The 25,083-nt window shown below is 38.8% G+C and overlaps 1 long non-coding RNA gene across 1 annotated transcript in view; it reads right to left on the reverse strand.

Moving 5' to 3' along the window:
- The window catches only part of LOC122211394, a 78,336-nt gene that overhangs the window by 52,250 nt on the left and 1,003 nt on the right, over window positions 1-25,083 (reverse strand). The window lies entirely within an intron of this gene.

Below are 25,083 nucleotides of genomic sequence, written 5' to 3' on the forward strand. Positions count from 1 at the left end.
TCTCTCTCTGCCCCTCCCCTGTTCATGCTCTGTCTCTCTCTGTCCCAAAAATAAATAAAAAACGTTGAAAAAAAAAAATTAAAAAAAAATAAAAAAAAAACAAACAAACAAAAAAAAAAACTCCTCTTCCTTCAGTACTCATTTAGAAGTGGCTCCCTTCCCCCACTGCCCACCACCACCTAAGGTTCTCTCCTACTACTTTTGTACAATCCCATATGATATTTCATTTGCTATATCAGTTTGTTGTTTTTTGTTTTTTGGGGTTTTGTTTTTTGGTTTCACATTCTTATCCATCTTCCTCATTAGAGTACATCTCCTTGAGGCAGTTGAAACAATGTCCTGTTCATCATGGGTTCCCTAGTGTCTACTGCCTGGGATATAATAAGCAACAAATAGATGTTTGTAGGAGTAAGAGGTCCATTTTTGGATCTGAACTAAATTTCTTGAATGGCCTTCCTTTGACACTGCTTCACTTGTAACATGTTTCTACAGCACTGACCCAAAGGATTGCAATATAAGTAGATTAGAGGGTTTGTAGGGTATAATTGCCTAAGTCTATGGCTGAGCCTTACTTTTGTATATGGGCCATGATAATCACTTAGTTCTCAAAAAGCAAAACAATGTACAGAGATAAGAATGTGGTGTTGAGAGAAAAGCCTGGGGACCATCAGAAGACCTGAATATGTATCTTAGTACAATCACATACTAGTCTTGTGTCAATCATAGATTATAGAATCGTTACTTCTCATTACCTGATAGAAACTGGTGTTCTGTCACACATACCACAGTTTCTCTGAGGCCAGCAAGAGGAGAGTAGATCTAAGAAATGTCACACTTTTAGGAAGTTTTCTTTAAAAAATGGAGGAAAATTAGGAAAGCTGTTTACAACTTAGGTTTTTGTTTTACACTGTCCATTTATTTTTCTAACATATTTCTTTAGAAATAATATGATAATGAAAGATATGAAGAAGTAAAGAGCAATCTGCTAAATTATTAAGTTGCATTATGAACACATTTAACTTTTCATTAGATTGATAGGGAAAAATTTGCTTCCACCCTCAGCTTTATTCTCAGTAATATTTTATACTGAATTTATGCTCTTCAACCAGTATTTTAAAACTAATAAACTCCTTGAAGGTGTATATATTTTCCTGTTAGCTTCTACAAAAACTTCGTTTAAACAAGTTATCTGATTTTACATTAGAAAAAATTGTTTGGGGAAAAATGGGGCTTTTTGATTTTGGAGGGAAGATGGCAGCATAGGAGGACGCTGGGCTCACCGCGTCTTGCAGATCTCTTAGATTCCACCCACACCTGCCAAAATAACCCAGAAAACCACCAAAAGTCTAGCAGAACGGATTCTCTGGAGCCAAGCATAGACGAGAAGCCCACGGAAGAGGGTAGGAAGGGTGGAGAGGAGGTGCGCGCTACACGGACTGGCGGGAGGGAGCTGGGGCAGAGGGGCAGCCGACCGGCCAAGCAGAGACCCCGAGTCTGGCTGGCAAAAGCGGAGGGGCCAGACTGAGTGTGTTCAGACAGCAAGCGGGACTTAACATCTGGAGGGTTATAAGTTAATAGCTCTGCTCAGAGAGCGGGAAGGCTGGAGGACAACAGGAGGGAGAGTTGCTGAGCCCCAGGACGACAGAGCTCAGTTTGGCAGGGAACAAAGGCGCTTGCCAGCGCCATCTCCCTCGCCCATCCCCCAGCCAAAATCCCAAAGGGAACTAGTTCCTGCCAGGGAACTTGCTTGCACCACGCAAACACCCAACGCTGTGCTTCTGTGAACCATCCCTCCGGCAGGTCTGACTCCCTCCTGGTGCCGCAGGGCCCCTCCCAAAGCGGACCTCCAAAGGAAAAGCGAGTTGAGCCTGCCCCTCCCTCCCTGTGCACCTTGCCGATCCACCCCAGCTAATATGCCAGATCCCCAGCACCACAAGCCTGGCAGTGTGCAAGTAGCCCAGACGGGCCACGCCACCTCACAGTGAATCCCGCCCCTAGGAGAGGGGAAGAGAAGGCACACACCAGTCTGACTGTGGCCCCAGCGGTGGGCTGGGGGCAGACATCAGGTCTGACTGCGGCCCCGCCCACCAACGCAAGTTATTCAAGACAGCACAGGGGAAGTGCTTCGCAGTTCCGCACCACTCCAGGGACTATCCAAAATGATGAAACGGGAGAATTCCCCTCAAAAGAATCTCCAGGAAATAAGGACAGCTAACGAACTGATCAAAAAGGATTTAAACAATAAAACAGAAAGTGAATTTAGAATAATAGTCATAAAATGAATCTCTGGGCTTCAAAACAGTATAGAGGACAGCAGAGAATCTATTGCTACAGAGATCAAGGGATTAAGGAACAGTCAGGAGGAGCTAAAAAATGCTATAAATGAACTGCAAAATAAAATGGAGACAACCACAGCTCAGATTGAAGAGGCAGAGGAGAGAATAGGTGAACTAGAAGATAAAATTATGGAAAAAGAGGAAGCTGAGAAAAAGAGAGATAAAAAAATCCAGGAGTATGAGGGGAAAATTAGAGAACTAAGTGATGCACTAAAGAGAAATAATATACGCATAATTGGTATTCCAGAGGAGGAAGAGAGAGGGAAAGGTGCTAAAGGTGTACTTGAAGAAATAATAGCTGAGAACTTCCCTGATCTGGGGAAGGAAAAAGGCATTGATATCCAAGAGGCACAGAGAACTCCCTTCAGACGTAACTTGAATCGATCATCTGCATGACATATCACAGTGAAACTGGCAAAATACAAGGATAAAGAGAAAATTCTGAAAGCAGCTAGAGAGAAACGGGCTCTAACATATAAATGGAGACCTATAAGACTCGTGACTGATCTCTCTACTGAAACTTGGCAGGCCAGAAAGGAATGGCAGGAGATCTTCCATGTGATGAACAGAAAAACCATGCAGCCGAGAATCCTTTATCCAGAAAATCTGTCATTTAGAATAGAAGGAGAGAGAAAGGTCTTCCCAAACAAACAAAAACTGAAGGAATTAATCACCACTAAACCAGCCCTACAAGAGATCCTAAGGGGGATCCTGTGAGACAAAGTACCAGAGACATCGCTACAAGCATGAAACCTACGGACATCACAATGACTCTAAACCCATATCTTTCTATAATAACACTGAATGTAAATGGACTAAATGCACCAACCAAAAGGCATAGGGTATCAGAATGGATAAAAAAACAAGACCCATCTATTTGCTGTCGACAAGAGACTCATTTTAGACCTGAGGACACCTTCAGATTGAGAGTGAGGGGATGGAGAACTATTTATCATGCCACTGGAAGTCAAAAGAAAGCTGGAGTAGCCATACTTATATCAGACAAACTAGACTTTAAATTAAAGGCTGTAACAAGAGATGAAGAAGGGCATTACATAATAATTACAGGGTCTATCCATCAGGAAGAGCTAACAATTATAAATGTCTATGCGCCAAATACGGGAGCCCCCAAATATATAAAACAATTACTCACAAACATAAGCAACCTTATTGATAAGAATGTGGTAATTGCAGGGGACTTTAACACTCCACTTACAGAAATGGATAGATCATCTAGACACATGGTCAATAAAGTAACAAGGGCCCTGAATGATACATTGGATCAGATGGAATTGACAGATATATTTAGAACTCTGCATCCCAAAGCAACAGAATATACTTTCTTCTTGAGTGTACATGGAACATTCTCCAAGATAGATCACATACTGGATCACAAAACAGCCCTTCATAAGTATACAAGAATTGAAATCATACCATGCATACTTTCAGACCACAATGCTATGAAGCTTGAAATCAACCACAGGAAAAAGTCTGGAAAACCTCCAAAAGCATGGAAGTTAAAGAACACCCTACTAAAGAATGAATGGGTCAACCAGGCAATTAGAGAAGAAATTAAAAAATATTTGTAAACAAACAAAAATGAAAATACAACAATCCAAACGCTTTGGGATGCAGCGAAGGCAGTCCTGAGAGGAAAATACATTGCAATCCAGGCCTATCTCAAGAAACAAGAAAAATCCCAAATACAAAATCTAACAGCACACCTAAAGGAAATAGAAGCAGAGCAGCAAAGACAGCCTAAATCCAGCAGAAGAAGAGAAATAATAAAGATCAGAGCATAAATAAACAATATAGAATCTAAAAAAGCTGTAGAGCAGATCAACGAAACCAAGAGTTGGTTTTTTGAAAAAATAAACAAAATTGACAAACCTCTAGCCAGGCTTCTCAAAAAGAAAAGGGAGATGACCCAAATGGATAAACTTATGAATGAAAATGGAATTATTACAACCAACCCCTCAGAGATACAAGCAATTATCAGGGAATACTATGAAAAATTATATTGCAACAAACTGGACAACCTGGAAGAAATGGACAAATTCCTAAGCACCCACACACTTCCAAACCTCAATTAGGAGGAAATAGAAACCTTGAACAGACCCATAACCAGCGAAGAAATTGATTCAGTCATCAAAAATCTCCCAACAAATAAGCGTCCAGGACCAGATGGCTTCCCAGGGGAGTTCTACCAGACGTTTAAAGCACAGATAATACCTATCCTTCTCAAGCTATTCCAAGAAATGGAAAGGGAAGGAAAACTTCCAGACTCATTCTATGAAGCCAGTATAACTTTGATTCCTAAACCAGACAGAGACCCAGTTAAAAAAGAGAACTACAGGCCAATATCCCTGATCAATATGGATGCAAAAATTCTCAATAAGATACTAGCAAATCGAATTCAACAGCATATAAAAAGAATTATTCACCATGATCAAGTGGGATTCATTCCTGGGATGCAGGGCTGGCTCAATATTCGTGAATCAATCAACGTGATACATCACATTAATAAAAGAAAAGAGAAGAACCATATGATCCTGTCAATCGATGCAGAAAAGGCCTTTGACAAAATTCAGCAACCTTTCTTTTCTTTTTTTTTTTAAATTTTTTTTAACGTTTATTTATTTTTGAGACAGAGAGAGACAGAGCATGAACGGGGGAGGGGCAGAGAGAGGGAGACACAGAATCGGAAGCAGGCTCCAGGCTCTGAGCCATCAACCCAGAGCCCGACTCGGGGCTCGAACTCACAGACCGCGAGATCGTGACCTGAGCTGAAGTTGGACGCTTAACCGACTGAGCCACCCAGGCGCCCCTCAGCAACCTTTCTTAATAAAAACCCTCGAGAAAGTCGGGATAGAAGGAACATACTTACACATCATAAAAGCCATTTATGAAAAGCCCACAGCTAATATCATCCTCTAATGGGGAAAAACTGAGAGCTTTTTCCCTGAGATCGGGAACACGACAGGGATGCCCACTCTCACCGCTGTTGTTTAACATAGTGTTGGAAGTTCTAGCATCAGCAATCAGACAACAAAAGGAAATCAAAGGCATCAAAATTGGCAAAGATGAAGTTAAGCTTTCACTTTTTGCAGATGACATGATATTATACATGGAAAATCCGATAGACTCCACCAGAAGTCTGCTAGAACTGATACATGAATTCAGCAAAGTTGCAGGATACAAAATCAATGTACAGAAATCAGTTGCATTCTTATACACTAATAATGAAGCAACAGAAAGACAAATAAAGAAACTGATCCCATTCACAATTGCACCAAGAAGCATAAAATACCTAGGAATAAATCTAACCAAAGATGTAAAAGATCTGTATGCTGAAAAGTATAGAAAGCTTATGAAGGAAATCAAAGAAGATATAAAGAAATGGAAAAACATTCTGTGCTCATGGATTGGAAGAATAAATATTGTCAAAATGTCAATACTACCCAAAGCTATCTACACATTCAATGCAATCCCAATCAAAATTGCACCAGCATTCTTCTCGAAACTAGAACAAGCCATCCTAAAATTCATATGGAACCACAAAAGGCCCAGAATAGCCAAAGTAATATTGAAGAAGACCAAAGCAGGAGGTATCACAATCCCAGACTTTAGCCTCTACTACAAAGCTGTAATCATCAAGACAGCATGGTATTGGCACAAAAACAGACACATAGACCAATGGAATAGAATAGAAACCCCAGAACTAGACCCACAAACGTATGGCCAACTAATCTTTGACAAAGCAGGAAAGAATATCCAATGAAAAAAAGACAGTCTCTTTAACAAATCGTGCTGGGAGAACTGGCCAGCAACATGCAGAAGGTTGAAACTAGACCACTTTCTCACACCATTCACAAAAATAAACTCAAAATGGATAAAGGACCTGAATGTGAGGCAGGAAACCATCAAAACCTTAGAGGAGAAAGCAGGAAAAGACCTCTCTGACCTCAGCCACAGCAATTTCTTACTTGATGCATCCCCAAAGGCAAGGGAATTAAAAGCAAAAATGAACTACTGGGACCTCATGAAGATAAAAAGCTTCTGCACAGCAAAGGACACAATCAACAAAACTAAAAGGCAACCAACGGAATGGGAAAAGATATTTGCAAATGACATACTGGACAAAGGGCTAGTATCCAAAATCTATAAAGAGCTCACCAAACTCCACACCCGAAAAACAAATAATCCAGTGAAGAAATGGGCAGAAAACATGAATAGACACTTCTCTAAAGAAGACATCGGGATGACCAACAGGCACATGAAAAGATGCTCAACATCGCTCCTCATCAGGGAAATACAAATCAAAACCACACTCAGATATCACCTCACGCCAGAGTGGCCAAAATGAACAAATCAGGAGACTATAGATGCTGGAGAGGATGTGGAGGAACAGAACCCTCTTGCACTGTTGGTGGGAATGCAAACTGGTGCAGCTGCTCTGGAAAACAGTGTGGAGGTTCCTCAAAAAATTAAAAATAGACCTACCCTATGACCTAGCAGTAGCACTGCTAGGCATTTACCCAAGGGATACAGGAGTACTGATGCATAGGGGCACTTGTACCCCAATGTCTATAGCAGCACTCTCAACAATAGCCAAATTATGGAAAGCCTAAATGTCCATCAACTGATGAATGGATAAAGAAATTGTGGTTTATATACACAATGGAATACTACATGGCAATGAGAAAGAATGAAATATGGCCCTTTGTAGCAACGTGGATGGAACTGGAGAGTGTGATGCTAAGTGAAATAAGCCATACAGAGAAAGGCAGATACCATATGTTTTCACTCTTATGTGGATCCTGAGAAACTTAACAGAAACCCATGGGGGAGGGGAAGAAAAAAAAAAAGAGGTTAGAGTGGGAGAGAGCCAAAGCATAAGAGACTCTTAAAAACTGAGAAGAAACTGAGGGTTGGGAGGGGTGGGAAGGAGGGGAGATTGGGTGATGGGTATTGAGGAGGGCACCTTTTGTGATGAGCACTGGGTGCTGTATGGAAACCAATTTGACAATAAATTTCATATATTGAAAAAAAAGAAAAAAAAGAAAAAATTGTTTGGTTAGTAAAATTACCATCAAGAAAAAAGTCAAGTCTTTCTCAGGAGAAAAAAAGTAAATTGATGGTCTGAAAGAAAAGCTAATTCATTGAGTCATTCATTCATTGAGTCATATTGCATCAAAGTGAGAAATTCCTCTTTCCATGAAAAACTTTAGTAACATTCTTATCTAGTTTATATGGACAGAAAACTAGACAGGGAATTTTCAGTAATTTTGATCCCCAAATGCTCAAAATACATAGTAAGATCAGTCTAATATTTTGTCAAAATTTTTCCATAATTTTGAAAGTAAAAACCGCAATCTAATGGAATTTTCCTGAATAAACCAGTTACTTGATTCACTGCATCAGTGTTTGTTTTGGTATCATATAGATATGGAATTTCAGAAAAGGACTTAAAATCTGAAAGAGTCATTATGGTCTACCCTGAAAAACTCCAGGTTTGTTTGACTATGAACTTAAGACCAAGTCTAGAAGGGCCCTGGCATCTCCTTCGGGAGCATACGAGCAGGTCTGGCTTCTGTTAATGAAGCACAAATAAAGTAGGTCATATAAACATGCGGAGCAACTGAAAGTGGGGCTGCCCTAAAATAGCAATGGCAATACCAGTTTTACTGAATATCCCAAAAAAGGATAGATAACATGAAATGTCCCTAATTAGGGAGGGTTAACAATAAAATATTATAATCAGAGAAAGAAGCATTTTTAATCTGAGAGATACCACTCAAGGAATCTATAAAGTGATTCTGAAATGATTTTATAAGCAGTGGCGGAAGAGTAAGAAACTGGGAGCTCACAATCAGACAAGTGATTGAAACTAACTGCAGCCAAGTTCAGAGACCTGGAGTCATAGCACTGGGACTTAATAGGCATGAATATTGTTCACCAGCCTAGGGTTTAGATTTTAATACCTCTATGTCACTAAGAAATAGACAAACTAAGGAACACAACTTTTCTGAACAACGATGCCAAGCTGGGCAAGCTGACAAGAGAATTGTAGAAGCTCTGTTGGTAAAAAAAGACTCTAACTCACACGAAGCTTGCTTAGAATTTTATTCTTGGCTTGGCTACAGAGGAAAGAAAGGAAAGAAGGGAGGCAGTTTTGATGGAGAAGGCGTCAAGAGATAGGTGTTCCAGGGAGAATGATAACTAAAACCTTTCTTAGTCTGAGTCTTAAATGGTGTGACTCTGAAAATATGTACATATATTTAGTATAATTTGCTTGGGCTATTCCTTGAACTTTATTGCTTAAAAAAATACATATATATATATATATATATATATATATATATATATATTTTTTTTTTTTTTTTTTTTTTTTTTTTTTTTTTTTTAACAAATCTATAGACTGTTGGTTGGGATTTACCAGTCCTGAGATCAATCTGAATGGCTCTGCTCTCTACCAAGCTTTACATCTCAGGCCAACTCACAATTAATGGCATCAAAGAGGCCAAGAACAAAATACAGAGACCTCACATATGTTATTTTAAAGATTTATTTCAAATTACAGAGAAGTATCCCTGATTCATCAAAAATGGTAACAAATGGGAAAGCAGAAAGAAATAGAAAAAAGTATTTGATATGACAGTTTTGACATAGTAACAAGAAATTTATGTTGTATTTTGATAAAACCTTAAAAGGAACCCACTACTAAAAAAAATCATTCAATAACTTATGCCACAAACACCTTAATCTCTACCCACATCTAAACCCCATTCTTGAATTTCACCATTAAGACATAGATTAAATTTGTGAAATTGAGTGAGATTTGGGAAGGAGATAGGGTCAGGAATAGGTAGGAGAGCAGGTGAAGCTATGCTTGGAGATGGGAGGAGAGACTAACTGTGGCTCAGGTAAAGCTCAGGGATGAGGGGGGTCAGAGATGGGCTGAGTGCCACAAAGGAGTAAGCTAACATGTATATTGATTCATATTGAAGCCATTACCCACATGGTTCAGTTGGGAACAGTTGCAATATTCCGAGAAGAGTGGGATAATAAGAATTCTGATTTTCATTTATGTTGTTTCCCAAATAGTAAGGGGAATTACAGATTCTACATAACCCTCTCCAAATGTAGAGTAGGTGAGAACCTTCTCCAGTGTATATGAAAAGGGCAAAGCCTAAGAACAGTCATATATTATTAATTTTCTGCTAGTCACCCATACATTACATGGTAATTTTAAAAGATAAATACCTAAATTTTGTAGTTACAAAATAGGTTTAAAAATCTGTATGTCCATGATAACTAAATAATGGTCATGTTGAAATGTCACTACTCAAGAGAAGAGTATGAGGGTAAAACCCCACTAGAAAAACGGGAATAAACTTGTCTTTTTATTCCACATGGTAATGAAAGCTAAACACTTAAGATCCAAAACTAGTGACACAGAGGGCTATAAAGATGTTTCGTCCTATCATAAAAGCATTATCTTATATTCAAAACTTGCTAATGTGATCAGTCTTAGATATAAATCTGCATCAGCCACTCTCTTATTTAGGTCCAAATTCATTACCAAATTATGTATTAATTAGCTTTGCAGAAATGATAAGCAACTAAAAAGTATTAATGGCTTAATGACAAACATTAAATTTTCCTCATGTTACATATCAGTGGCTGTGGGTCATCTGCCGTGATTCTGTTCCACATGTCTTCCCCTCAGATCACCCAGGATTAGGGAGCATTCCTTATGTGGGACAGGAATTCTCGGAGGAAGTTGGATACACATGATGGTCCTTAAAACTTCTGCTTGGATGAAGTAAACATCTCATCTGCTTATATGTCATTGGCCAAAGCAAGTCATATGAACAAGCCCAGTATAATGGCCTGGGATACAAACTCATCCAATGGAAGTCACCGTAAGTCACATGGCAATGGTGGGTTATATCATCCTTTTACAAGAAAGGGAAGTATGCAACTGGTATTGAAAACACAGACAATTTATATTGTAAGCTTTGGGGAGATACTGCATGGTTTTTATAAGGGTTGTAGCAGATTTAGATTTGTGTTAAAGATTGACTACCACAGAAAATTTTGAAGGGAAACGAATGCTTCCATGACAAGATAAAATATTTTCCCAGCTCCTGTCTACATCAGTAGTTCTGGGTTTTCTTGGTGGCCATTCAGGCTCACTTGTTCATGGCTTTCTATTCTTCTGAAAGTACACTCTGAAAGGTCACCTGTAACCCATGATTTCCCTTTACAATCCATAGTTAACCTGTGCTTTCTTCAGCATTTAACATTGTTGATCACATTCTCTTTAGATTGAAATATTTCCCTCCTCCCTTGGATTTTAGAACTTAACTCTCTTCTGCCTCTTCTCTGGCCCTTTCTGTTTACTTCAAGGGTTCTTATTCTTTTCATTTTGCAAAGTGGGGTGGCTCTCTTGAGTGCCATCCTTGGCCACAATTTCTTCCTTCTGTGCTCAGTATGTATTTTCTCATTCATAATTATAACCATCTCCAGAGTTAGAATAATTTCACAGCTGTGATTCTAACCCTGATCCTGCTCCTGACCTTGAAATTCATGATTCCATCCTAGGCATTTTCCCAAATCGTCCATGTTTCCATGAACCTCCAGAACTTCATAGTCATGTACTTCTATCTGAAATACCTTTCCCCTTTACAGCCTAACCCTTGTTTATATTTTTACATTCAACTCAAATATTCTCTCTCTAGAAAGCTCTTTCCAGTTTCCTTTTGTGGGTTGACAGCCTCTTCCATGAGAGTCCTTTGCACAGCTCCATCATGGCACTCAACACACCATACTGTCATTGCTAGTTTGCTTGCTTTTCTCTCCTTTAGACTACTCAGATCCTTTAGGCAAAAGACAGTTATTTGTTTTTGTATACATAGCAACAACCCCATGTCTAGCACATACATACATAGTTTCAGGATTTCAGACTCAAAAATGTTTTAAAATGACTGAATGAATAAAGAATGAGTAAGTTAGTGAGAGATAGGTAGGATTCCTTTGAATCAGGAGGTAAGTTTGGAGACTGAGAAAGAGTCAAAGAATCTTATGATTCTTTTTAAGAAAAGTTCAAGGCTACATGTCTTCTACAAAGGTAGTAAATACAATTTAGGACACCTTTTGAGAATTTTTTAAATTGTCAAGTTTTATTTACTAAAATTATCTAAAAGATAATTTTATTCAAATTTTATAAATTATCTTATAAGCAGATGTTCATGTATTTTTATTGTTCATGTTTTCATTTGTGTTTATGATCATGTTGTTGTAAAGTGGAACTATTTTAATTATTCCTGGCTTTATCACACAGGGGTTCAATCAGAGAATCAAGGCCATTAGGGATCTATCTATATGTCTGTCTATCTACCTATCTTTGAATTTGTTATAGAGATTTGACCTTACACAATTGTGGGAGCTGGTTAAAAAGCAGTCTCTAAGGGCACCTGGGTGGCTCAGTTGGTTAAGCTTCCAACTTCAGCTCAGGTCATGATCTCACAGCTCGTGAGTTCAAGACTGCATCGGGCTCTGTGCTGACAGTTCGGAGCCTGGAGCCTCCTTCAGATTCTGTATCTCCCTCTCTCTCTGTCCCTCCCCTGCTCACACACTCTCTCTCTCTCTCTCTCTCTCTCTCTGTCTCAAAAATAAATAAACATTAAAAATTAAAAAAAAACAGCAGTCTCTATAAGTCTGTTTTCTTTCCGTTGATGCTGGAGCTTAGAATCTATGAGGCAGGCAGGGGCGTCTGGGTGACTCAGTCGGTTAAGTGTCCGACTTCGGCTCAGGTCATGATCTCGAGGTTTGTGAGTTCGAGCCCCACGTCAGGCTCTGTGCTGACAGCTCAGACCCTGGAACCTACTTCGGATTCTGTCTCCTTCTCTCTCTGCCCCTTCCCACTTGTGCTCTATCTCTCTCTATTAAAAATAAATAAATCTAAAAATAAAATAAAATAAAATCTATGAGGCAGGCAGTCAGGAAGAAAAGATGGATGCAAAGTCAGGGAGGCCAAGAATTAGCTAGAACCACAGGCACAAGCTGGAATTTGCAAGGATGGACTGAAATTGATGTCAGTGTTTGTTCCTCTGCCCTTAGTGGTCTGGGAATCCTGGAGTGGTCAGGGGGCTTCACCATGAAGCTAAATAAACATGCCTGTCCCAGGAGTCAGAGAAACTGTAGGAGGATCTAGGGGGAAAAGTAGAAGAATTGTAGGCCCAGCCCCTGGCTTACACAAGTTGGGTGAGCCAGCCTATAAATGACAACATATGTGAGCTGCAAAATAATTGCTTCTTCACTTCTGGCTTCCAAATCTTGCACAAGACTATCCTTTGTGGCTTAACCTAACCACAAATATTCAAGAAAGGTCATTCTGGGAAATGTAGTTCAGGCTAGCCAAGTTGACACACTGCAAAGTCACCACACTGGCTTATGAAAATTAAGTTATAAGTTATATGTGTATGACGAATGACATCACAGCCTAGTGTATTTATTGCATATTTTCTGTGTTCTGTTCTTTGGGCACTAACTCACTGAATTATCACAACCCAGTGCTGTAGGGACTGTGATTATTCCCATTTTCCAGATTTGTAAACTAAATCACAAAATGGTTAAGTAACTTGCCTAAAGTCATAGAGCCAGTAAGTGGTAGCAAAAGCAGTATTTAAACTACCCAGGAGGGGCACCTGGGTGGCGGTTGGCTCAGTCTGTTAAGTGTTAAGCGTCTGACTCTTGATTTCAGTCCAGGTCATGATCTCAGAGTTCACTGGATCAAGTCCTGAGTCAGGCTCTGTGCTGACAGCACTGGGCCTGCTTGCGATTCTTTCTCTCCCTTTCTCTCTGCCCCTCTCCCGCTCACACTCTCTAAACAAACACACAAACACACAAACTTTTAAAAATAAAATAAACTACCCAGGCAATACAGCTTTAGAGCCTCTGCCCTTACCCATTATTCTCTGTCACCTCCCTGTAAGACAATGTGAGAAAAGTTCTCGCAGAATTGAGTCTAAAGATGGCCTAACGAAGTCTAAGCCTATCAGATGCAAAAGGAGTCGGACCATAGCACTCAGCACTGATTTTCCACTGTGCACAACACAACATTGTTTGCCTGATTAATGATTCAAATTTTGCTTGAATTTACTTTTTATAGATTTAATATTTTGGTTTTATGTTGTATAAAAGCCACAGTGAAGTATAAGGAATTTACATGTCATTTATATTGCATGTATAACTTTTATGATGAAAAATCATCAAAATCAATGGCTCTCAAATAGTGAACATTTTTTTTTTAATTTTTTTAACATTTTATTTATTTTTGAGACAGGGAGACACAGAGCATGAACAGGGGAGGGTCAGAGAGAGGGAGACACAGAATCCGAAACAGGCTCCAGGCTCTGAGCTGGCAGCACAGAGCCCGACGCGGGGCTTGAACTCACGGACAGTGAGATCATGACCTGAGCTGAAGTCGGCCGCTTAACCGACTGAGCCACCCAGGCGCCCCTCAAATAGTGAACATTTTAACTCATCTTGAGGCAAGCTGGGCTTGCCTTTGTTGTTGACAAAGAAAGGAGATGTGAGGAGCCAACACCTGAGTATATCATTAATAATTAGAGGAAAAACAAATGCACTAAAAATAAACAAATGAATCATTAGTTAAGCCCATAGAGAAATTTTTTTTTAAAAACCCTGAATCTCTACTAAATAAGAGATGTTTTACCAGACGATACTAGTTTCTTGAATTAAATGTGTGTGCCATGTTCCTGGTACAATCACAAAAAGCCAGATTTTCACAACAAAATGCTTCCTCTTTGTCTCTGGGGCAGATTTATAAAATATTCCAAATGTGCTGTTGGAGGCAAAAGCGGTAGGAATCCAGGTACGTCAGGATGATTACGGTTGTCCGGTTGGAGCCTTCTGAGACGTCCTTGTGCAATTCTCTGTGTAAAAAGTAAAACATATTTGGAGTTTTCTGTGACAGTGGCTTCGCATTGCACAAGTCGTGAACTGCTTTTGATCACTTAACCATTTCCCCTTCCATGGACTGCCCACGTTTTCTCCACAGCACATCATGCTCCAGGAGAGGCGTCTCGTCTGTAACATGAGTCTCATTGGCCAAACGCTGCAGAATCACACTTGCCACGGAGCCTGCTTCTAACAGACTCACAGTGGCTCTGTCCTGAAAATTAATTTGTCTGAAATCCTGAAACTACAATTCTCTAAAAATACATTCAGCTTTAGGTCAAGTGTATTTTCCCAAACTGGTGTCTGCAGACCACCTGTCTGCCCTGGCTCTGGACCGTCTCTCGGCCTGTGTTGGATTCTGCTGGCCCCAAATTCCACAGGACCCGTGAAGCCCAACCCCACCTTGCCCACTGTTTGGAATCTTCTCTCATCTCTTATGGAGTCCCTGTCAATTCCCCACAAAACTCTCCCCCACCTTTCTTTTTGCCCCTCAATCAAATCAGCTCCCTCTCTTCTCACCACATCCTGACAACCCCCATCCATTGCCCTCTATCCTCCTTCAAAACACTCTGGCTGTACATGTACTTTGTCAACCTTTAAGTCTCAGAGAAATAGTCACCAGCTCCCATGAAATCCTTTCCTGACTCCACTGGGCAGTTAATTGTTTTTCCCTCAATGCTATGGTTTAGATTTCTTTTTCTTTCATTTTCTTCATTTATTTCTTCATCTATTTCTCCTTCCACTCCTCTTTCTTCTTCCCCTCTTCCTTCTTCTTCTCCTCCTCCTCCCCCTCCTCTTCCTCCTCTGGCCTCCTCTTTCTTCTTCTCCTTCTCCTCTTCCTCTTTCTTCTTCTTACTTGACACAAGGTATTACTATTGCCTCTTATAAAAGTTTAAAGTCCTGGGTTCCAATTCTGCCTCCTCCACTAACCATGTGACATTATTCCTGTCATCTAATCCAACAGTGCTTTCTCATCTGCAATATGTTAATAAAAATAATAAAATATAACAATAGTTTTGACAACACAACACAGAGTGCTTATGCTTACTATGTGCCAGGCACCCTTTTAAATGTGAATATATATTAATTTTTTAATAATGCAAAAGAGTGATAATTTCTAGCAAATTATGTAGCCATTTAAAAATAAGGAGGTAAAATATTAAACTATATCCATTATATAATATTAAGTGGAAAATCAAATTGCAGAAAAAAATATGTAACATGATCATCTACGTTAAAACTATGCATTAGATATACAAATAATAGCTCTCATTCTTCCCCTCTCTCTATACACACACATGCACAATTTGAAGTTTTACAAATCATGTGTTTATATATCTACATAGTTTAAAATTTTCAATGAGCATTTAAAAATAAAATAAGTAGGAGAAAATGACTATATAAAAATAAATTGGGGGGGGTGGTGCCTGGGCGGCTCAGTCCATTAAGTGTCTTACTCTTGATTTCAGTTCAGGTCACCATCTCTCACAGTCATGGGATTGAGCTCCATGCTGGGCTTCATGCTGGGGATGGAGCCTGCTTAGGATTGTCTCTCTCTTCCTCTCCCGCTGCCCCTCCCCCACTCATTTTTTTTTTTTTTTACTCTCTCAATCAACAAATAATGATTTTGACAAGCATAGCAGAACTGGCAATTTAAATAAATTATATTCATGAAAGTAAAACCTTGGCTAGATATTTTCCTTATTCCAATCACAATTGAAAAAAAAAGATTTTTGATATACACTTTTAAGAACCGCCAACTAAACCAACATTGTGTTTTTCTAAATATCCCCAATGAGAGCATAGATTTCTAATTCGGGAATTTTTTTTTTTTTTAACTAGACAGTGGCATTTGTCATCGTGGCTGATGAATAAAATTGCTAATGAGCCTGGGCAATGCCGATATTAGCCAAAACCATCACAGACTTTTCTCTCATTCAAAGCACTGTAACTTTTAAAGGATGTTTTATGGGTAACCGTTCATTCCTTTTATAGGATATAGAGACCTCAAAATGTTTCCAAAGTTTATTTCAAAATAATAAGCTTAATTATGTTTTATGGGAAGAAATCTGCATACTTACCAAAATTTCACTGCTCAGGTTCAGTTATTCTAGTTAGCTGCCAATTGGAATAAATTTCTAAAACTTTTCAATAATTTCATCAGTCCTAGAAGTTACTAAATAAATGCCTTACTTATCACTGAAGATTTTTCTTCTACCTTCTTTTAACAGTACATCTGTCATTTCATCTCTGCAAGTAACTTTTGAATATAAAGTGTTTTGCATATTTATAATGTATTCTTGCATTGGAATGAAAATAACCTTTTATTATTTTTGCCTATAATTACCATCACAATGAATAGCAGATCTTAAGAGTGCTGTTACTTCAAGTTGAAACCCAAGACAGCAACACTCGCCACTTCCTTCCCCACCTCCAACATGTATCTGCATCTCTTTCATTCAATACGAGGAAACTTCCTCTAGTCTGAGATTAATCTCTCAACCCTCTCTCAGAAACTTGTTCCACCATTTAGATCTGTTCATCATTAATATCAGCCCCTCTTTTCACCCAGCTTTTGCCCCTCAGTGTTTAAATAAGTCAAGTCTCTTCCATAGAATGTTGAAAGATAGAGAGACAGAGACAGACACAGAGAGATATAGAAGACCTCGATCCCTACATCTTCTTCTAGTTTCTGACCAATCATTTGCTTCCTACTTTAAAACAATCATAGTCTCAGGGTGCCTGGGTGACTCTGTCAGTTAAGCCTCTGACTTCAGCTTAGGTCATAATCTCCAAGTTCCTGAGTTCAAGCCCCATGTCAGGCTCTGTGCTGACAGCTCAGAGCCTGGGGCCTGCTTCAGATTCTGTGTCTCCCTCTCTCTCTGCTCCTCCCCCACTTGCACCCTGTCTCTCTCTTCTCTCAAAAATAAACATTAAAAAATTAAAAACATAAAATAAAGCAATCTTAGTGTCTTAAATTACCCACTTTCACATTCTTTTCAAGCCAGAGCACTTAGGGCTTGGCCCCAATCACTCCAATGAAAGTTTCAGTGATAGTCACAAATGAATCCATTTACTAACCCAAGGGATGATTTTCAGGCATCTTACCTGAATTTCTTGGCAGCATATATTTTGCCACTTTTCCCCACTCTTTGCTTGGAGCTTTTACTTTGCCTTTTGTGAAACCACACTCTTCCTGTTCTCCTTTTATCTGCAATTCCTTTTTGTGTATTTTGGAAACTCACCATTTAAACTTGATTCTCCACAGAATTTCATCCTGAGTTCCTCTCTCTTCTCGATCTATACACTTATCCTGATCATCTCTTCCTTGGTCAAGTCCTCAATTAATATCTCTACCTTTTGGCATCCTAACCTTTGACTCTAAACAGGTCTTTGTCCCCTGAATGCCAGTTTTAACTCATCATGAGACTCCACAAACTCTCTTATCCTCTATGCTCTCCCCTTTTGGCAAATGGCACTACTAGTTGCTAAAATAAAAAACATGGAGTCCTTCTAGAATTTTTCTCTCTACCTCATTTCCCATATCCATTGATCTTTAAGCCCTGCCAATTTTATTCATTAAGTGGTTCCTAACTATTACTTTAGGGATTTTTCCCTTCTTATTTAGATTCCTATCATAATCTCATTGGATCTGCCTTTAGTTTTATCTCTTCCAACATACCCTCCCCAACTCCATCATAACTTATAAAAAATTTGTTTAATGTTTATTTATTTTTGATAGACAGAGTGTGAACAGGGTAAGGACAGAGAGAGAGGGAGACACAGAATCTGAAGCAGGCTCCAGGCTCTGAGCTGTCAGCACAGAGCCCAACACAGGGCTTGAACCCACGAACTGTGAGATCATGACCTCAAGTTGGAGGCTTAACTGACTGAGCCACTCAGGCACACCATAAAAAACTTTCTAATACACAAATCAATAACTCCCCATCAACTCCGAGATAAAACCCAAACCTAAGGCTGCACAAAATCTGGCCCCTGCCTACCTTCCCAATCTTATCTTCTCTCTAAATGCCACAGGCATCCTAAGATCTGGTCATACTCAACAACTTGTAGTTTTGTGAACATACTATATTCTCTCTTTCCACACGGTCCCATTACTTTCTTTCTCCTTTCTTCTTAGCTTAATCATTTCTTCTTTGAAAACACCTCAGTATCATTTCTACCAAGATATATTTTATTAGAACTTCCTTAACCATATTACCCAGAATAAAAAAGGCAAACTTCCTGTGGGAATCCATAGATCTTTGCCTACATTTGTCACATCATATCTCTTGTTTGCAAGTTCCAGAACTAAACCCAAAACAGAGTTAAAAATAGGGAAGGGGGAACTAAAGAGAATGCATTAAGTTAAAGTCAGTGGAAAGCCCAAGAAATAAATTTTAAAGCATATCTGAATATAGCAGCTTAACAAATATCCTCAGGAGTCCATGTATTTTTCCCCATCTTTATTTTTCTGTGTTGGCCGTACTCTCAGGTAGGCTATCACTGTATGGTGGCAAAGAAGGTCATCAGCTGCTTTCTTAAGATTTCCATGAAAAGTCCTAGGATAGTTTCTCATTGAACTAGCTATAGCCACTTGCCTATTTTACTGAACACTCACACTGGTTAGGACAAAGATAACCTGACTGACCAGGCGTAGGTCACATACCCACTCTTGGTGGTGGGGTATGGGATAGAATCAGCGTCCTCTAAAATATGAACTAAGAGAAATTAGTCCATCCAAAAGGTGATGGGCATAGAAGGGTACATAGTCTACTATAACCCTTGTCATACTATATTATTATAGTGTGTTTATCTGCTCACTGATTTGTGAGACTTTTCAAGATATAGATTATGTTTCCAACTATGTAACCCAATTACAAAGTATACTCATATCGGTGTTCTTGTGAGAACTTCATGAAATAATGTATTTATAGCACCTATAATACTATCCAACCATAAAGAAAGAATAAAATCTTGCCATTTACAACAAAATGGATGGACTTTGAGGAGATTATGCTCAGTGAAATAAATCAGACAGAAAAAGACAAATACCATATGATCTCACTTATATGTGGAATCTAAAAACACTAAATAAAAAACAAAAGCAGACAAAACAAGAACCAAGTCCATAGATACAAAGAATGGACTGGTGGATGCCTTAGGCAGGATGAGGTGGGAGAAATGAATGAGAGGTGTCAAAAGGTACAAACTTCCAGATATAAAATAAATAGGTTATGGGGACATAATATGTAGCATGGTGACTGTAGTTAATAATACTGTATTTTATATATAAAAGTTGTTAAGAGAATAAATCTTAAAAGTCCTCATCATAAGAAACAGTATTTTTGTAATGGTATGGTTATGATGTTAAGACACCGTGGTGATCATTTTGCACAAAAACATTGAATCTTTATATTGGACACTTGAAACTAACATAGTGGTATATGTCAATTATATCTCAATAAAAAAGCATTTATCACATAGATATACAAAACGATAAATATTAGCTATCACTACTGGTATTATTGTTTCACATACAGAGTGAAACATGAAATAAGCTTTATCTGTATAGTCAATGTACAGAAAAGGCCCATATGCATGATTGTCATAAGAGAAAATATTTTCACTTTCAAGTAACAGAAAGTCCACCTAAAAGTGAATTAAACTTAAGAGCACTTTTTATCTTACATAGCAAGGCATCTAGAAGCCACATGGCTATAAGGAGATGGTTAAATCTGTGGCTAAAATAAGTACTCAGGGATCCAGAGTACTGCCATCTTTTGGTTTTGTCATGCTCAGAGGCTGGGCTAGTTCATCATCATAAGAGATTAATTAAGCTCCCAGCAATACATCTTCACATACCAGTGGCCTAGAGGTGGAAAAAGGAATATCTTTTTCCATGGATCTCTTTTTAAGAACAGAGAGTTTTCTTAGGATCCTTCCTTTCCCAAGCCAATTACTGCTACATATCGTTGGTCAGAACTGGTCAGTGAGACCACTTCAATTCTCACGGACCAAGCAAGATGCTTTCAAAAGGAGGACAGTATGCTTTCTAACTTTTGGGACCCTGTCAGTATGAAGGCAGGGGTGCTGGTGAAAAATGATGTCTGTACATTTTGCAGTTATTTCCAAAGTAATATGTGCTCATTGTTGCAATTCAATACATCTGTGTGTTTACAGTAAAATTACTATTCACCCCTTTTGCCTCCTCATTTTATCCTGTGGTATACACACAGTGAACAGTTGGTATGTTTCTTATTTGTTCATACAAAAATAGGATCATGTTGGTGAGTTGGCTCCCCAAAATTGAGACATGCTATATATATTCTAGAACATTTTCTTTCTAATAGGTGCATATTCCTTCCATAGTATACTGTGCCAGTTATCAGTTCATTGCCTTTCAGGTCCAAGACCACTCGTCTTTGCCCTGTTTTATGATCCTGGATGCTATAAACATTTCTCCTTTGGGGCACCTGGGTGGCTCAGTCAGTTGAGCATCTGACTTTGGCTCAGGTCATTGTCTAGTGGTTCATGAGTTTGAGCCCCACATCAGGCTCGCTGCTATCAGCCTGTCACTGCAGAGCCCACTTCAGGTCCTCTGTACCCCTCAACCCCGTCTCTGCCTCTCTCCTGCTTGTGCTCTTAAAAAAAAAAAAAATATATATATATATATATATTTTTTTTTTTTTTTAATAAATAAATAAACACTTTTCCTTTAACACCTGGCTCAATTTTAGGCTCTGTCAATAGAGGGTGCTGGAGAGACACCTCAAAGCCAGAGTTGGAAGAAGGAATTTTTCTTCCTGCTTCCTGAGTGCTGTTTTTGGCATGGCAGCCAGTTAATGGACCTGGAAAAGGCCTAGTAGTGCTCATATCAGCACTGGGAGCTGCACATATCAGCATGGATGCTCCGTTAAGGTTTTCTGCCACCCTGAAGTTTTGGTCTAGGGACCAGTTGTAGTTCCCTCCGCAAGTTTCTTGCCATCAGCATGCTGCATGTTCCTGTGGCAGCCTCACCCTCTAGAGGTCTGAATCTCAGTCATGGGCAGAAGGAGGAGAGCTCTTTTAGATTCTTCTTTCCTTCTTCCCTCTTCTTCAGCCCAGAGAATAATAAATGTTTCATGCATCTGCTACTTCTCTACTTCTTATAGTTTTCTCTCCTTCTTCTAGTAGTTAACCACCTTTAACTGGTTAACCATTTTTCTCTGTTCATTTTTTTTTTTAATATATGAAATTTATTGTCAAATTGGTTTCCATACAACACCCAGTGCTCATCCCAAAAGGTGCCCTCCTCAATACCCATCACCCACCCTCTCTTCCCTCCCACCCCCCATCAACCCTCAGTTTGTTCTCAGTTTTTAACAGTCTCTTATGCTTTGGCTCTCTCCCACTCTAACCTCTTTTTTTTTTTTTTCCTTCCCCTCCCCCATGGGTTTCTGTACTGTTGTACTTTTTCTCTTCTCACTGGATTGTGACTGGTATGGATGAATATACTATAATTTAATTTAATCATACCCAGTGTATTCAATAGTTATGGTTTTGTTTGTATGTCCTGCTCTCCATTTATTATTTAATAAGTATTCATTGAGAACTTACTGTGTACCACATATTAATTTAAACACTAGGAATATTGTGGTAAGCAAGACTAATAAAGTCCTTACTTCATGGAGTTTACAGTCCAGAGCAAAGACTGAGATAATAAAAATAAATATAATATTCAAGATAGTGATAAATGCTGTGAAGAAAATATGAATGTTTAAGAGATTAGAGAGTAAAAATAAATCAAGGGATAGGGAACAATTGGGGTAAGCAAGATCAAGAAGGCCTTCACTGAGGAGGTGGCATTTGAACAGAGATCCGAATGATGGGAAAGAGTTGACAACAAACATCCATTGTGGCTGGATCATGGTGTCAAAGGAGTAGAGTGATATGTGGTGAGAAGTCAGCATATGATGCAAGGATACGTAGGTAATTGAAAGTTTGGATATCATTGTGAGGGTGATGGGAAGCCATTGGAATGTCTTTTTTAAAATTTATTTAAACACTTTTTTAATGAGACAGAGTGGGGGGGGGGCAGAGGGAGAGAGAGAGAGAGAGGAAAAGAGAGAGTGAGAGAAAGAGAGAGAGGGAGTGAGAGAGTGAGAGAAAGAGAGAGTGAGAGAAAGAGAGAGGGGGAGAGAGAGAATCTTAAGCAGGCTTCACGCCCAGCTTGGAGCCCAATGTGGTACTCACTCTCATGACTGAGATCATGATCTGAGCTGAAATCAAGAGTCGGTTGCTTAACTGACTGAGGTAACCAGCCCCCACCCCTCCACTGGAATGTCTTAAACAGAGAAGTAAAACAACCTACTTTACGTCTTCAAAAGGCCACTTTGGCTGTTGTATACAAAATAAATTCTTCAAATTACTATGCTGTATGCTTGAAATGAATATAACATCATGTGTCAACTATACCTCTAAAAAACAAAAAAGTAAAAAAAAAAAAAAAAGCATAAACTCTCTGGAGTCAAGAGTACAGACAGGTTATGCAAAGTTGGAGGCTATTACAATCATTCACAGAGAGATATTGTTGACTTGGACCAAGATGTTAGCAATGGATGCTGTGAACAGTGAAAGAGAATGAATGTAAGATAGAGCCTGTAGATGTTGCAGATTGATTATATGTAGAGAATGAGAAGTGAGGAATCAGAGATAACTCCTAGGTTGGGGCCTAAGCAAATAGTTAGCTTATTTGGGCCCTCCATTAGCAATTCTCAAACTTTTTGGTCGGACAATTTTCTATTTTTAAAAATTATTGGGTAATTAAAAAAATGCTTTTGTTTATGTGGGATACTTATATACATATGTGTATATGAAAAAAATTTACTTTTTACTACATTAAAATAAAAACAAATATTTAAAATATTTCTTACTAATTCATTTAAAATAGAAATAAGTCCATGACATATTGACATAAATAACATACTTTATGAAAAATACCACATTTGGGGGTACCTTGGGTGGCTCACTCAGTTAAGCGTCCAACTTTGGCTCAGGTCATGATCTCGTGATTTGTGAGTTCGAGCCCTGCATCAGGCTCTGCACTGGCAGTGTGGAGCTTGCCTGAGGTTCTCTCTCCATCTCCCTCTTTCTCTGCACCCACTCTCTAAAAATAAATAAACTTTAAAAAATAATACCACATTTTTATGAAAAATATTCTCCACAAAAATGTTTGGTGAGAAGAGAGGCATTATTTTCTATTTTTCAAATCTCATTAAGGTCTGGCTTAATAAATGACAGTCATATTCTTAAATCACCTTCTTCATTCAATTTATTGTGATATATTGTTTGGTTGTGGTACATGAAGAAAACTGTGTCTCACAGTTTCTCACAGTGTCTCACAGTGTCTCACAGTTAGATATGCAGTTAGGAAGGGGAGAGTTATTTTAATACCCTTTTCAGATAATTGCAGATATTATTCGATGTTACACTAAAACTTGATAAACGGTAGCTTCTGAAAGGTGAGCTGCAATGCTCCACATCAATGAACTTTTCTTAGTGTTATATTAAAATCCATTGGTTTGCCTTGCACTTTTAAAAAAAAAAAAATTTATTTATTTTGAGAAATAAAGAAAGAGAAACAGAGATCCAGAGCATGAGTGAGGGAGAAGGAGTGAGAAAGGAAGACAGAATCTGAAGCAGGCTCTGGGCTCTAAGCTGTCAGCACAGAGCCTGACACAGGGCTCTGAACTCACAAACCATGAGATCTTGACCTGAGCGGAAGTCAAAGGCCTAAATGACTGAGCCACCCAGGCGCCCCTTGTCTTGCAGTTTTAATGAATCTTTTATCTATACATGATTTTAATCACATGTATGTCCAGGGTTCCCCAGACCACACTTTGAGAACAACTGAATCACAGAACGTTAATCATTAACTTAACAAATATATATTAGGTTGTTACCCTATGTCAACACTGTTCTATGAGGTAGAAATACAAAGAAATGATTGAACATGACCCCCCCTTGCTTTCTTAGAACTCACAGTTTTGAGCATATTACCCTGGAGGGCTCTTGGCCCTTTAAAGATACCACCGAGGAGACAGTTCCCTTCTCAAACAAAAATATTTTGTATGCCAAAAAGTCAAAACCCCAAACCATACTAGGGAGTTCTTACTCTCTGAAGAAAAAGACAAATGGCACGTTCTCAGGTATGCAAGTAAATGTAAGGCAATAAAACATGTTTATACACATACTTCCTGTACTGCTTTATCACTTCCAGCATCATGATAAACCGCCCATATAGATTACTAACTCTGACCTCTTCACACATTACAGTCAGATGCCAACATCTTTCTTTCAAAAAATTCCAGTATCCCCTGTATCATCTCCAACCTTCTTTATTCTTCCAAGAATATTCATAATAAACTATTGCTTCATGAAGTGACCTCACACATCAACTCCTTGAACTCTGTATACATTAACAAAGCCAGAATGATGTGAGATTAGGGGAAATCCCATATACTATCTGTGGCTGAGCATTTCCTTAATCTTGCCAACTTTTTTTTTTTACCTTCATCAACACTATGATATAATTATAATGTTCAACTATCATTTAGCTTCCTGATCTGGATATGAAGATGGATAGCTTAATCAGAACAATGGAAAAGTTGGTTTCAGGCTATAGTCCTTAAAATTTGGTTATGAGGGGTACCTGGGTGGCTCAGTCAGTTAAGCCTCTGACTTCGGCTCAGGTCATGATCTAATGGTTTGTGAG

The sequence above is a fragment of the Panthera leo genome, chromosome F3, assembly GCF_018350215.1.
Source record: "Panthera leo isolate Ple1 chromosome F3, P.leo_Ple1_pat1.1, whole genome shotgun sequence".
Taxonomy (NCBI): Eukaryota; Metazoa; Chordata; class Mammalia; order Carnivora; family Felidae; genus Panthera; species Panthera leo.